Below are 15,905 nucleotides of genomic sequence, written 5' to 3'. Positions count from 1 at the left end.
ATGTTTCATTTTTCTTATTTGATCCACGTCTTCGTCCTTACAATAATAATAATAATAATAATAATAATAATAATAATAATAATAATAATAATAATAATAATGATAATAATAATAATAATAATAATAATAATAATTATTATTATTATTATTGTATTTTTATTTTTTTTTATTTAGGTTCACTTTGGCAATGTTAATGAACTTACTTCATCACTGTTATCAGTATCTACATCGCTCAGGGTGGATTAGTTCCTAGATGGCATCATTGCTTGTATGTGAATATTAAGAATTGATGTTAATTTTTTTTCTTTTTCTGTCTTTTTAGGAAGTGGAGCAACGACAGCCTGTTGCCTCAGTAAGCTAATGTCTCCATTGCAAAAGAGGCTGAGACAACAGTGTAAGCGGTAGGCACATTTTCCTGTTCTATGCTGGGATTAATATGATGACCAGCTACTTGTGAAGTGTCATTTTGCTACATTCTATGCTCTGTGCTTAAGTATACTCTATATGGTATATGTCTGAAATATCTGAAATGAAGTAATGCAGTATGTTATCTTTATGTGAATCATTGAGGTGATGATACTGTTTGTGTAGCAGTTATGCTATAGGAAGACAACCTTTTTTCTCGCTTTCATTTCCATAGGACAACCTTGAGATCAAAATTGTGCATGACTGCAAAAGGACAGCAGAACAAAGCAGCATTTGTCAGCAGCATTGAGATCCTTCCAGTGGCATTGGCAGGTTGTGATAAACAAAACTCACCTCTCCAGCAGCAGGCTTCTTGTGGGGAGGCCCTGTGAGTCGATTACCGAGTGCAGTAGAGTTCTGCAGCTCAGTGAATATCATTACTGCTGGACTCTGATGCACTCGGTAATCGACTCGCAGGGCTTCCCCACAACAAAGATGCTTCTCTGGTGGTGAGTTTTGTTTATCTTTTCCGACAAAGCCAGCAACGATATCAAATGTTTGACGCATTGAAATATGTCCTGGGACCCTGTTTCTAATGTTGCTTAAGTTTGGTGCTGTTCTGAGCATTATTTGTGGCTTTTTGATGGCAATTTATTCTTTGACCCATTTACTGCAGCGTATTGTTGTTGTGCGGTTGTTTCTGAGGATGCTAAAACTACGTAAGCTAGCGGTCCGCAAACTTTATCTCTCAAGGGGGGGTCGTACTCGGTGTCAAGGTGTGTTACAACATGGATTAACTTTTCCCATATATATATATATATATATATATATATATATATATATATATATATATATATATATATATATATATGTGTGTGTGTGTGTCCAATGGAGCGCACCTTCATCCGAGGCTGTCAGCGGTGTCCTCCCGGAGCCCCAGCCTGCCATCCAAGTCCGACCGTCTTCAGTCAGCGCTGACTGAAAAGGCGTACAAGGCGGCAATGCTTTCGGCCAGAGTGCTCAATGTCCTCTCCCTGGTCACGGCTTATCAGGCCGAGTTATGCGAGGATTTTGGGCAAACTCCCAGCCACGTGGGAGGAGATACTGGTCATCACCGACCTGTGTCTCTGTTTCTAGCGCTGCGCTGTTCAGGCCACGGGAAGAGCGCTGGGGGGTATGGTTCTGCAGGAACGAGTGCAGGATGCAGCTAATAAAAGTCAAAACAATGAAAATAAGCAGCGCGGTGGTGACACCTGCTGTCCCCCCTCGACGGAAGGCCGTGGCCTTCCTGGGGTCGGGGGCGGTGAGGTCCCCGCCGCTTCGCTGTCCCCCCCGTGCAGAAATGCAATGCTCCACTCGGGGGGGATGTCACTGCTCCGCTCATGGTGGAGGAGATGCTGTGTGTGTCTATTCTCTCCCTCAGACGTGAGAGATGGGCCGCTCTTGCAGCTCCACCATGGGTGTTATGGATGATCACGAGGGGATACGGGCTGCAGTTCGCTGTACCCCCGCGATTCGCTGGTATAATACACTCCCAGGCTCAGGGAGAGTCAGCTCGTGTTTTACAGGAGGAAATCCTCTCACTGTCAAACAAGCAATTTGTGTCGTACCTCCCACACAGTGTCAGAGCGGGTTTTACTCCAGCTATTTTCTGGTCCCCAGACCTTTTGGTCTGTCTTTGAGTCCGAGGGTGTTCGTACGGTGCACGGAAGCGGCAATAGCTCCGCTGAGACAGCAAGGCACCCTTTTGGCCACGTATCTGGATGACTGGCTGCTGCTGGCACAGTCGGAGCAGGAGGCCAGGGCGCGTATCCTCATACGACACCTGTTCGATCTGGGTTTCGTGATAAACGTGGAAAAGAGCATGCTGTCTCCAGCACAGGGCATAATCTTTCTGGGATTATCTTTGGACTCAGTGACTTTCACAGCACGCCTCTCGGCGGAACGAGTGAAAACTTTCAGGGCATGTCTCAGGCTCTTCCATCCAGGCAAATCTGTTCATTTCAGATTGTGTCTTCGATTATTCGGGCTAATGGCGTCTGCCATCCTTGTAGTCCATCTCGGCCACCTCCACATGAGGAAATTCCAGCTTTGAGTGGCCTCATTCGGGCTGGATCCCGTGCGTCATGGCGCACGGAGAGTGCTGGTAACACCAGGGTGCAACAGGGCCCTGCGCCACTGGTGAGTCCCATCATTTCTGACACACGGGGTGCCTATGGGCTCCATCCTGTCCAGGAAGGTGGTCACTACGGATGCCAGCCTGATGGCTTGGGGTGGAATTCACGAGGGCGTATCTGTGAGGGGCCACTGGAGTGTGGACCTCCACCAGTCTCACATAAATTTTCTGGAGCTCTTGGCGGTGTACCTCTCCCTGAAACACTTCCTTCCATCTCTCATGGGCCATCATGTCCTGGTGAGGACGGACAACACAACGATGGTGACGTGCATCAACCGCCAAGGGGGGTTGCGCTCCCATCAGTTGTACATGCTGGCACGCAAACTGATCCTGTGGATCTGCAGTCGTCTCTTGTCTCTGAGAGTGACGCATGTCCCAGGAGCCCTGAACACGGGCGCGCCTGTATGCAGGGAGTGGACTCTACACCCGGAAATTGTGGAACAGATATGGGCCTGTTACAGCCGGGCCGCAGTGGATCTGTTCACATCAAGAGGAAACATGCAGTGCATGCTGTTTTACTCTCTGCGCAGCATGGATGCTCCTCTCGGCGTAGATGCACTAGTGCACATCTGGCTGCATGAGCCTTTTTACGCGTTCCCTCCCCTGGCCTTGATACCCCCAACTGTGTCCAGAGTGAGGGAACACAGGAGGAGGAAGAGATGTATCGGCTGCTGTGCGCTCAGCCCTGGCACCTCCCGCTGCGGAGGGACCTGCTATCACAGGGGGGAGGGACGCTCTTCCACCCGAACCCAGGACGCATGGCGCTGTGGGCTTGGCCCCTGAATGGCTCAACCTGTCAGCTGTTGGACTCTCACAGCGTGTGATTTCTACCATACAGAGTGCTCGAGCCTCCTCCACTAGGTCTCTGTATGACTGTAAGTGGAGAGTGTTTGAGGGGTGGTGTCACAGAAACAGCCACATTCCCTTTCAGTGTCTAGTAGAAGTGACATTGTCATTCTTACAGGACCTGATTGACAAACGTAAAGCCTTCTCCACAATTAAAGTGTACTTGGAAGCAATTGCCGCCTGTCACGTGGGGTTTGGGAAGCAAACTGTGAGCCAGCACCCGCTGGTTTGCCGTTTCATGAAGGGAGTACGCAGGCTTCTCCCAGTGTCCAGACCACTGGTACCACCATGGGATCTGGCTGTAGTTCTGGAGGGGCTTAAGGCTCTCCCTTTGAGCCACTGGAGGGAGCGGACTTGAAACACGTGTCTCTCAAGACAGTGTTGTTACTGGCTCTAGCTTCAGCTAAACAAGATAGTGACATCCACGCTCTGTCGGTGCATCTGTCATGCGCTCAGCTCTTCCTGGGGGATGTAAAGATGATTTTGAAGCCCAACCCGGCTTTTGTGCCTAAGGTGGTGGGCTCATGTTCTCCTATTGATCTTGTGGCCTTTGCTGCTTCACCAGGAGAGTAGCATTCGCATGCGTTGTGTCCAGTACGTGTGGTGCGCACGTACATCGACAGGACGAAAGGCTGCAGGAGGAGCGATCAGCTGTTCGTCTCCTGTGCTAATCCTAAAAAGGGGAAACCTATCACAAAGCAGCACTTATCCCACTGGGTGGTGGAGGTGATTGCTTTGGTCTATACGAGTCAGGGTTTGCAGCCACCTGTGGGCCTGCGAGCGCACTTGACTCGGGGTTTGGCCGCATCCTGGGCCTTATTCAGGGGAGTTTCTATTCAGGACATATGTGTTGCAGCGAGTTGGTCCTCGCCTCTCACTTTTGTCCGTTTCTATTTGCTGGACGTCTCCACTTCATGCGTGGCACACGCGGTGTTGCTGTCCTGATTGGAACAGAGTAATTTTTCCCTGTGGATTGGTGGACGCGAGATAAGCTTGTCTGGCAGTACGGGAGCTACCACATCCCATAGTGAGACATCGAGCAAAATATTATGAAAGAGACCTTTAGGTTATTTGCATAACCCCGGTTCTCTGAGTAATATGAGTGAGATGTTTCACCAGACAACCCTTCTTGCTTGGGCGAGTGAGAAGAGCTTCTTATCTTGAATGACGTGCTGCTGACTGCATGCGCTATTTAAGGTAGACGGGACTACCTGAGGCGGCAGACATGTTTCACCAGCCAATCAGGATTAGCTGCCTGAGCAGGGAGACCCAGACTTCCCTCACCCCGGACACTTCCCCTAGCTCCTCCAGGAGGATCCCAAGGTGTTCCCAGGCCAGTCGAGCGACATAGTCACTCCAGCGTGTCCTGGGTCTTTCTTGGGGTCTCCTCCCAGTGGGGCATGCCAGGAACACCTCCCGAGGAAGGCGTCCAGGGGGCATCCGATAAAGATGCCCGAGCCACCTCAGCTGGCTCCTCTCGATGTGGAGGAGCAGGGGCTCTACTCCGAGCTCCTCCAGGGTGACAGAGCTCCTCACCCTGTCTCTAAGGGAGCGCCCTGCCACCCTGCAGAGGAAACTCTTTTCTTATCTTATCTATCTTATTCTTTCGGTCATGACCCAAAGTTCATGACCATAGATGAGGGTAGGAACGTAGATTGACCGGTCAAGTATCTTGGGGCTAATGTACAATACAGGGGAGGACGTCCTCCCTTAGCAACTCACATAGTTTGAAATAAAACAAATCTACCTGCATTTTTTAATTTGATTATTTGTTTGCAAAAGTTAAAATGAAGCAGTGCCTTCTGGGAATTTCACTGAATCGAGTGGACCGCATCTGCATTGTCGTTGGAAGTTGGAGATTGGAAGTTGACAGAGATTAAGCGAGCAAAAAAATTTATTGAGGCATCAAGCGACACAAGGGGTGGGGGGGGGAAGAGAGAGAAATCTAAGAAAGCACTGTTGGCTGACGGTGAAAAATGCTGCAAACTTACTAATTTGTTTTTAAAATCAAGTGCAGCTTCAGCTAGCATTAGCACTAATACTGCTAGCACTAATGTTAGCGACACAGCTGAGCCAGCACACCAGAGAGAAAGACAGGACAGTGAGGAATATGAGCAAGAGCAAGAACAAAACGAGCAAGAGGAGGATGAAGAGGTAGACATGGATAACGAATGACGGTAAGACATGTGTTTATTATGGAGTGGCTGGCTCTGATCTTTTTTTATTTTATGGTATTGGGGTTGTGCATTGAAATGTCTATGTTCTGGTGCAGTTGTTTATAGCATGGGAGTTTACGACCACTTGGTAACTAGTCCTACCATAAGGACAACTTTTTCATGTTCATAAAGAGTTAATTCGAAAAGTGATATGAGATAACATATACCTTAATTGATCCCCATAGGAGAAAATCGATATGGCAAAGGAGCAAAAGGGCAGCAGCAGGTAGGACCTTACTAAGAGAAAAATGAAATAGAATAAAAGTAAAATACACTAAAATAAAAAGATAGTAAGAATAGAATAGAAATATTGTAAACACTAGATGGATTTGTGTGAATATACCAGTGCAATGTTCCTGTAAATGTGCAAAAAAAGATTTTGAGATACAGTGTATACACTCATATAGACTATAGTCTATATAGTTTACATGTACTTTATGTATGTATGTATGTATGTATGTATGTATGTACCAATACCATACAGCGAAAATACTCCACTACAGGTGAAAGTACTGCATTTGAAACCTTATTGAAGTAAAAGTATCCAAGTAAAAGTATTCAAGTAAAATCACAGTTGACCTTATTGAAAACAGCTATTGGTGAACCTGTGCAGATGCCACATACAACTGATGTATGATCTACCTTTATCTTCTACTATAAGCTTATGGAACTCATAACCTGCCTGCCATTTATGTGATTGGTTCACAATGGTTGAAATGACATGCATTTTATTCTCTCCTCACTGTTCCACACACAGCCTCTATTATTGCAGCAAAATGAATAAGACACTTGCACCATTATGCTCCTTATGACATAGGCCACTTGCGTAGGTCATGGCATTGGCTCTTCGTGTAGTCAATATCCTTAATACAAATAACAGCATAAATTTTTACTTGTTTCGATTTTGTTCCCATACCTTTTAGATTTCCATTTGCTTGAAAGTGAATTCAACTAATAATGTGTAATATAATATTGGCCTATTGCTTTTTGAGAGTAACTTGGCAAACATTGGCAAAATCACTTAATGATGAAGGGCAAAAACTTCTAGCCTACATTAAGTAACAGAACCGACTGGTCGTGCTGTGACTTGAGGCTGCGTCAACACTTGACTTTTATCTTTTATTCCTGTGCTGACTGACTCTTCGGAGTTTTACGGTAGAAGGCGGGTCCCATGGGAGCGTGTTTGACTGGCTGGGCGTGTTTTGTCTTTGTGTTGTCCTGTTGGGCTCATGTCAGCCCCTGCACGGCACGGCAAGGCACGGCTCAGCGTCATAGTCACGGACGTACAGAGAGGGAGGGAGGAACAGCAAACCGCATCAGCATTGCCACTGCGCACAAAAGAACCACCGTGTGTCAGCAGACAGCCGCCAGTGTAAAATCCCCGTTCCCGTTTGAATTTATTGTGGCGTCTGCTGGAGCTGCACGGAGGTATACTACAGGTGCTGGATCCGCTGCAGGAACACTGAGGTCAGGAGCGGAGGATCAGGGACCCTGTACGATACGGGACACCGCCCGGCCGCCTGCTTCCCCCGCTGCTGGAGCTCAGGAACGGTCACAGCAGTCATACAGGTAGGACAGAAATGTGTGTGTAGGACTGGGCTCACGGTAACCCTGTGATGTCTCGTGTCATTCACTAATACTGCTGGAGAGATGTGACTTTCTTCCACCTTCACTGTTCACCGATAACTCACCCTCTTACTGTGATATTCATTAAAGTTCTGTAGTCTCTAGTAGACTACGTCACACCAGTGTGCTCCTGATGGGGTTTCCTCACCCTACAGCACTTTACATTATATTAGGGTTAGGCTTTAATTATATATTTAATCAGAGGCGGGGGGCTATTTTGCTGTGGTACTCTTTTATTCCTCACCTATAATTACTTAAAATGTTTTTGAAGCAATAGTGTTAAAATGAAAGTCAAATGGTGAGTCATTCTGCCAATAATTAATCACCTTTTGTCATCTCTCTATACAAGTAAGGAATCTCTGTCTGTGTGTGTATGTGTGCCTCAAATATCTCTGCAGATCAGGATCAGACTGACCTGAGAGTTTCAACATGGCTGCCGAGTGGTTCAAGGGTGTGCAACGTCGGATTAGTTTGGACTACAAATATACTTTTAATAAATTATTTCATAATTGCGTTACCAATTCCGGTAGCATTGTCATCCATAGCGACCATAGCCAGGTGCGCACCAGAGCCAGTCACTGCACACCACAGCCAGGTGCGCACCAGAGCGAGCTCACTTCCACGACATACCTTAAGAAACAAGCGGATTTATAACTGCAGCGGCACAAGCTGGACCGGGATTTTGCTGGCAGTTCATCCCATTCTGTGCATCTGAACTGACTGTTGTAGATTAATAGGCGAGTTCAAGATCACACAGCACTGCGCAGCGCTGCCTAAATCATGTTGCATGCTGGTTAAAATTTGTCCAAGATGACCTGGATGGGAGTGGTTTCTGCTCCGCATTCGATGTCACATGACCTTGAGTTATCGCAGGAGCAACGCGGCTACAGGGCAGTTGCGCAGTTGCTCTCCAGATGCTGCGCGAGCCTAGACCCACCTTCATGACATCAGGACTTTGCCCTAATTGGCTCTCATCAACGCTGATGTATTTGACGTGTGTTTCGATGAATTTCCATATCCATAAGCGCCTCTTCTATTCAAATATCACATACTTTCAGATAAGTAGCAGTGGTCGCACCTATGGGATAGTCAACATGAATAAACGTATAAAAACCTTCATGTAACGCAGCAACCCTAAGAGATCAGGATCAGAATCCTTTTATTGTCGTTGCACAGTGTACAACTAAATTTTAGCAGCATCCAGTTATTCACACAACTTAAATAGAGTAAGAAGAACAAGTAAAAAGTATGAGGCATTTGTGCAATGTAAGTATATTTAAGTTCTATCACCCTACATGTGGTGATGACAGAGAAGTGTTTTGCATGCAGACAACACAGGTTCAACTGAAGTGCTAGCTGTACTATCCACTTTTATTAGCTGTGTTCCAGTCACGTTGAGAGTGTCTGACTTCATAGCAGCATTTGTATCCCCGCCCCTGCAGTCGGCAGCAGATCTCAGCAGGAGTTGAACTTGAAAGCGCCTACTGAGACTAAGCGAGTCCAGACCGAGTCCGTTCGGGTCGAAGGAGATCGGGATAGTGAGGACAACAAAGTGGAATCAGAATCTGTGGATGCGCGTGTGTAGCTAGTTGCTAACTGCTAGCCCACCCCCACGGCCCACCTCTTGAGTAGACGAATGTGCGATCATGTCCAAAACCGGACTTACTGTAAATAATGTCCGCCATGCATTTTCGCAAACATTGTCGTCACGTTTGCTTTGTGTCTGGTGCTGGAAGAAATGGTAAAAACGGGCTTTTGTCATGAAAGTGTCCGCAAGCAGGAAGTGTTGATGCTGAGGAGCAGGGGAAGTTGTGGGAGTGACGCTGGCAGTTATACAGACAGCAATACTGATAGCGAGTTTTGAGAGTTGAGAGATTTCTGACATATAGCTTGTCTAGAGTGTATAGTTAGTGTGTTATATAGTGTTTAGTGTGCAGTGTGGTCATTTTTTTGTGTTGTGAGTCAAAACAAGTAGGAGACTGCTGAATGTGGAACAGGCGGGAATGAGCTGAAGAGCCCTGAGCCTTAGGCATTGCCTGCATTTAAATGTAAGCAGTTACATATAACTTTGTAAATTTCAAAAACTTCTGCACAAATTTAGCAAACCACAATTTATATTTGCATTATAACCAATACAACTGGTTCGTTAAACATTTTTGTGGTTTTCACAGTCAAAAAATCTAACTTTTTCCTACTCTGATTTTATGTTATTTTGTGATTTTAGGTCCATAGTGTTAATATAGTATGTCAAAATGAAAAAAATAACTGTACAGTCACACATGTGAGGTTGTGCTGAAAATAATGATACCAAGCAAACAAAGTGAATAGTTTTTAAGGTGATATATATCGATAAAATCAAAAATAGTCAAAAACAGCCAATTATATCCCTGACGTCCCACCTATAAACACAGCCTCATTTGGCCATCCATGAAAAAACTACTTAACCTCCCACTTTTCTACAGGAATACATGCTTTTTGCGGGCAATGCTCTAGTCAGCTGGTTTAGGAATGCACAATATGAATTTATTTCATCTTACTGATAACTGGTAATTAAATCAAATCAAATCAATCTTTATTTATATGGCGCTTTTCATACAGAAAAAAGTACCTCAAAGTGCCTCACAGAAATAAACAAACAACAGCAGAAAAATAGAAACAGCAAAATAAAATTAGGAGAAGATAGTTAAAAGAACCCAAACCCACCCACCTCTTCAGACATGTACAGAGACATACACACTCATACACACACTCACACATATGCACGCAGACACACACACACTCATACACACCCATACAGTAGCTGTCACTAAAGAGACATGGCTGGACAGCGAGACCTGGTGCATGGAGGAAGCTACCTTTCAGGAGCCAGCCACAGCGGGAGAGATGTCGGGCCAAGGCCGCAAGGAGCACCACCACAGAGACCACCCCAACCCGGGCAGACAGGAGGCCCCACACCAAGGTGCAGAGCCCTCTGGTCACCCGGGCCAGAGCCATCCATGGGACAGCACCCCCCCGCGGCCAGACCAGAGACCACCCCCAGCCCGGCAGGCCCCTATGAGGAAACACTGGAGATTAAAAACTGACAGACTAAAACAGTAAAATAAAGCAAAAAGCATAGAAGCTGAAAACACAAGGGACTAAAACATAAAAGTATAAAGGCTAAAAGCACAAGGGACTAAAGGGTAAAATATGAGAGATTAGAACAGTAAAAGAAGAAATAATTAAATAGATAAATAAAATAAAATAAAATAAAATAAAATAAAATAAAATAAAAAGGATTTAAATGAATAAATAAATAAATGAATGAATAAGTAAATAAATAAATAGTGCTCTGATTAGTACGGCATAATGGAATTAAGAAGAATTTAAATTTCAATTAAAAGCCTGGTTAAAAAGGTGGGTCTTGAGCCTCTTTTTAAAAACCTCTACAGTCTCTGCGACCCCGAGGCTCTCTGGCAGGCTGTTCCACAGTCTGGGCCCATAACAACTGAAAGCCGCTTCCTCGTGCTTTTTTGAACTAACCTGTGGTATGGTTAAAAGGCCGGTGCCGGAGGACCTCAGGGTCCGTGGGGGCTGATAGACTAAAAGCAGGTCAGATAAATAAGAAGGCCCAAGACCGTTAAGACATTTAAAAACTAGTAAAAGAACCTTAAAATCAATCCTGAAACGCACGGGGAGCCAATGAAGTGACTTTAAAACCGGTGTAATGTGCTCCCGCCCTCTGGTCCTCGTCAGCACTCGTGCAGCTGAGTTTTGTAATAATTGTAGATTCGAAATGCTCTTTTAGGGAAGGCCAGAGAGCAGGGCATTACAATAGTCTAAACGACAAGAGATAAAAGCATGCATCAGCACCTCCGTGCTGGCCTGAGAGAGAAGCGGGCGGACTCTGGCTATATTCTTAAGATGGTAAAAACCTGTCTTTGTTATATTTTTGATGTGTGGAATAAAACTGAGCTCAGAGTCAAAAATCACACCCAGATTTTTTACAGATTGTGATGGTTTAAAATCCTTTAACTTTGGTAAAAGTTTCTCTTTCAGGCCTTCAGGACCAATGAGTAAAACCTCTGTTTTGTCCTGGTTGAGCTGTAGGAAATTTGCTGCCATCCATGTCTTGATATCTAAAATGCAGTTAAAAAGGTCATCAATAGGCCCTGTGTCATCAGGAGACACAGCGATGTACAGTTGCGTATCGTCAGCATAACTATGAAAGCTGATGCCGTGCCTCCTGATGACGTCCCCAAGGGGAAGCATGTACAGATTAAAAAGAGTTGGACCTAAAATTGACCCTTGGGGAACCCCACACTTTACTTTGTGGGTTTCTGAGGAACATGTATCCATACTTACAAAGAAGTGTCGGTCTATGAGGTAAGAAACGAACCAGTTAAGAACAGTACCAGAGAGGCCAACCAGGTTCTTCAGTCTATTTAATAAAATGTGATGGTCTACTGTATCGAAGGCAGCGGTTAGATCCAGCAGTACCAAGACTGTGAGTTTATGGTTATCTAAGTTGCACCTGATGTTGTTTAAAATCTTTAAAAGGGCTGTCTCTGTACTGTGGTTCGTCCTAAAGCCAGACTGATACTTATCTAAAATGTTGTTTACAATTAAAAAATCATTCGCTTGATTGAAAACAAGTTTTTCCAAAATTTTACTTAAAAACGATAAGTTGGATAGAGGCCGATAATTATTAAAGGTGTTGGGATCTAGGTTGCTCTTCTTCAGAAGGGGCTTCACCACCGCCGTTTTAAAGGAGGCGGGGAAGACACCCGTCTGAAGAGAGCAATTCACCATATATAACAGCTGATCCTCAAAAAATCCACAAAGTGTTTTAAAAAACGGTGTGGGAATTGGGTCTAATAGGCAGGTCGTGGGCTTTACTTGGGAGAAAACTCGACCAAGTGTCCTTGCATCAACCAGGGCAAAACTCTCTAGTGTTTCCTCGGGTAAAATCAATGATCCAGGTGTGTTGACATTTAAAATCTGTTGAGGTAAGAGACTTGATCTGACTCTTTACTTCTGAAGTGGTCTGCAAAATCCTCGCAAAGGGCGTCAGTTGGTGTTTTGGAGGATCTATTAAAATGTGTGTTTGTTAAAAAGTCAATTGTGGAGAAGAGGAATTTTTGGTTGTTTTTATGTTCATCGATTAGCTTTTGGAAATGGGAGATTCTTGACTGTTTGACTGCGTTATTGTAGGTTTTGAGGTGTCCACGTAAAATTTCATGGTGAACGGTTAACTTTGTTTTTCTCCATCTCCTCTCAGCACTCCTGCAGTTTCTCTTGAGTTTTTTAGCTTCTGTATTTCTCCACGGGGGTGTAGGTCTTGTATTAATGTTTTTTATTAAATGTGGAGCCACTGAGTCCAGCGCTGATTTTATTTTATGGTTAAAGCTGTCAACAATAAAATCACATGGTGCTGGTAAAATTTCTGCAGGAGTGCTCTGTAAAATCTGGATAAAATTTACAGCCACTTCAGAAGTTAGGTAGCGTTTCCTCACTGTTCTCACTGGGGCCTCCCGCTGGTTAAAACTGGTGATTGTAAAAAACACACAAAAGTGGTCAGACACAGCCAGGTCCACAACAGAGGGCGAACCAATGGACAGGCCATAGGTTATGACCAGGTCCAGGGTGCGCCCCCTGCTGTGGGTCGGCTGCGTGACATGCTGATTAAAATCTAGACAGTGTAGAAGGTTTAAAAATTCTCTCGACATTGAATCTGAGGAATTATCTATGTGTAAATTAAAATCACCGGTTATTAATATTCTGTTGAGTTATTGACAGTAGCTCTGAGAATTCACTGTTAAAAGAGGTGGAATAGCGGGGTGGTCTGTAGACTGTAATACAGAGGATGGGGGGGCTGCTAAAAACAAAGGCATGGTATTCAAATGATAAATATTTGTTAAAAAAGACTTCATTTGACAACATGGTGTCTTTAGTGATTGATGCAGTTCCACCTCCTTTTTGTCCCCCTCTTGTAGAAAATAAAAAGTTAAAATTTGGTGGGGAAGCCTCAGTGAGAACAACAGGTGCATCAGTGCCAAGCCATGTCTCTGTCAGGAGAATGCTGTCTAAACTGTTATCTAAAATTAAATCATTTATGATAAAAGATTTGTTTAAAAGAGAGCGCACGTTCAGCACGGCCATTTTAATGTCCATGCTGAACGTGCGCTCATCATGTCTTTTCAGAGGAATGTTAAAAACACAGTTTGGTCTAAAAACAGTCCTGCGTGTGATTCGTCTGCGTGAGAGTCTTGTTTCAATGGTGTGGATGTTGTCCTGTGCCTCGGGGGCAACTGAATGGGGGGCGTGTGTCGTGTAGGTAGAGGCGGGTGCGGGTGAGTGAGTGGCATGCGTGTTTACCGTGAGTCAGGAGGTGGGTGTGGTGCGGGGATGGACAGTCAGGTCAATGTTGACAGATAAAAGCCGTGATCCCTCCTGGTTTGGGTGGAGGCCATCCCGTTTAAAAAGGCAAGGCCTGTTTAAAAACGCTAAAATTGTCGACAAACGGGATACTTTGTCATGCAGTACCCCTTTAGCCACAGGTGCAGCTGACGAAGGCGGCTGGTGGTGACGTCACCATACCTAGCTGGGGGAAGCGGGCCGGTGATAATTAGCCGCTTCCCCGTGTCCAGCAGGCAATCCACGAGGGAGATGTAATCCCGTTTTAATACCTCCTACTGCTGGTTTTTGAGGTCGTTGATGCCGGCCTCCAGGACCAGCGTGGAGGCCGAGCTGAGCTGTTCGCTCAGCTTGAGGGCAGAGGATGCGACCTAATTCACGCTGGCTCCAGGGTGGCAGAAGGTCCAGCCGCTGTGTGCTGCCACGTGCTTGACCATGGAGGTCCCGACAACCAGCACAGAGGGGGTGCGCCGCTCCACTGGCTGCCTGGAGGTGCGTCGGAGGCGGGATGGGGCGACGCCGGATGGAGCCTGAGGCACGGATTTATGGCGCCGTGCTGTGGTTTTTCCTCGCCGAGATGGAGGGGAGGGATCGGGCTGGACAGGTGGACCCCGGACCCTGGGCTGGTGAGAGCCACGACCAGTAGGATGAGCAGGTCCCGTGGGCGAGCCGGACATGGCACCCACGGGAGGGAAATGCTGCAGGCTTAGAATGTCAAACCTGTTAACCAGTGGAAGATCCAGGGGAGATCGACGAGCCCCAGCGCCCCTGTGCACCACTGACCAGTGGTCCCCCAGCCTGAGTGGAGTTGAGCTCACCGGAGCCTCCACTCCATCCTCCCGTCTGAGGCACAGCGGGTCCGTGGTGCGTAGGCAGGAGGTGGAGGGTGCCGATGACTTGGGCTTGGCTCCCTGGTGGTGCCAGCGGGACTCGGCTAGTGCTGGTGCCGGAGTTTCGGTGGTGATTGAGCTGGTCCATGGCAAGGTGGTGTTGTCCATGGTCGTCATGCTCCGGTCACCAACGCCGGATGTCCTCAGGTGGGAGATCAGCTTTGCCTGGTTTGTGGCGACAGTGGAGAAATCCATAAGGATTTTGTCCTTCTGTTTGAGGTCAGCCTTCAGACCAGAGATGCTGTCCCTCAGTTTTGAGAGGCTGCATGCCTGCAGCCGGCGAGGAGATTCGGCGTCTGGTAAGTAGCTCCCAGAGCTACCTGTGGCTAGCTGGTTAGCTAGTTTGCTAACATTTAGCGAAGTGGTGTCGGGAGTCAGGCGTATTCTGTCCTGACTTAACAAACTTTTGTGCTGTGTCACTGTTTGTCAGAAAAACTTTAAAAAACTTTAAAAAAAAATAAAATAAAAAAAATTACTTGCATCTCATGGCCAATCTCAATAAGATACCCAATACTCTTTGTAGTCTTTTGTATATTTTTGTATTTTAAAATGTTCTGGCCTGTAGTTTATTCACACTTGAGGGTCAGAAAGGCTACCATGTAGGGAGCCAAGAATTCAAGGCTCCATCAGGATTTGCTGTTAGAACTGTTTTGTTGAACATGTATTGTTTGCTGCACTTGTCTTCCTCCTCCTCCTACTTGAGTGTGTAGATGCACGTATTAAGAGCAGAAAACAAATTTGCTTTATATTATCATCTCCCTTTATTGGCCATAATTTCATTATTACTGATGAATAGTAAATTATGGTTAAGATATATTGCATCCCTACATCATTTGTGTGATTACTTTTTCAGACAAAATAACAAATGTCCATTGGCCCCAGCTCCACAGCTTTAAGTCTATAAATCTGCTGAATGTGTTAAGATTTTTTGTTGAATATCTTCAGCACTTAAACTGTTAAGTGTTGGTAAAAGGCATATATCAATTCAGGGATTTCAGATGTGATGGGCATTTAAAAAAAAGTTAATTCAAATTCATAGACCAAAGGATTGATTGACTAAGAGAAAATTATCTGATTAAACAATGATGAAAATGATCTCCACTGGAGCCATACAAACAGTGATGTTGGAACAACCCCGTGGTTTCTCATCCCTACCCAGGAAATTGCTTTCAAGCTGTGTCCATTTGTTTTTCGTTGACTGAAATAATCAATGTTGGTTGGTCTAGTTTGCCTGCAGTACATCTTATTGAAGTTTTTGCAACTTTGGCATGTACGTGGTGTTTCTGTCACTTTATGGTCTTATAGTGTAACTCCTATCCCCTGAAAGGAACCACGGAGTACTGTTTTCCC

General features: G+C 45.5%; 1 protein-coding gene and 2 pseudogenes across 1 annotated transcript in view; 2 read left to right on the top strand and 1 right to left on the bottom strand.

The window, feature by feature from the left end:
* Positions 1–1,833: 1,833 nt before the first annotated feature.
* LOC119018693 lies at positions 1,834–3,405 on the top strand (annotated as a pseudogene).
* A 1,851-nt stretch (positions 3,406–5,256) lies between these two features.
* dok4 (docking protein 4) overlaps positions 5,257–15,905 on the top strand; it is a 117,191-nt gene continuing 106,542 nt past the window's right edge. The window contains exons 1-3 of the mRNA XM_037096724.1: positions 5,257–5,604; positions 5,829–5,869; positions 6,880–7,212. The gene's annotated coding sequence lies outside the window, so the exon portion shown is untranslated. The remainder of the gene's footprint in view (positions 5,605–5,828; positions 5,870–6,879; positions 7,213–15,905) is intronic.
* LOC119018018 lies at positions 10,522–14,750 on the bottom strand (annotated as a pseudogene).

Source organism: Acanthopagrus latus, chromosome 4 (genome assembly GCF_904848185.1).
Source record: "Acanthopagrus latus isolate v.2019 chromosome 4, fAcaLat1.1, whole genome shotgun sequence".
Taxonomy (NCBI): domain Eukaryota; kingdom Metazoa; phylum Chordata; class Actinopteri; order Spariformes; family Sparidae; genus Acanthopagrus; species Acanthopagrus latus.
The sequence above is the reverse complement of the archived record's forward strand: the minus strand, read 5'-3'. Positions and strand labels throughout refer to the sequence as shown.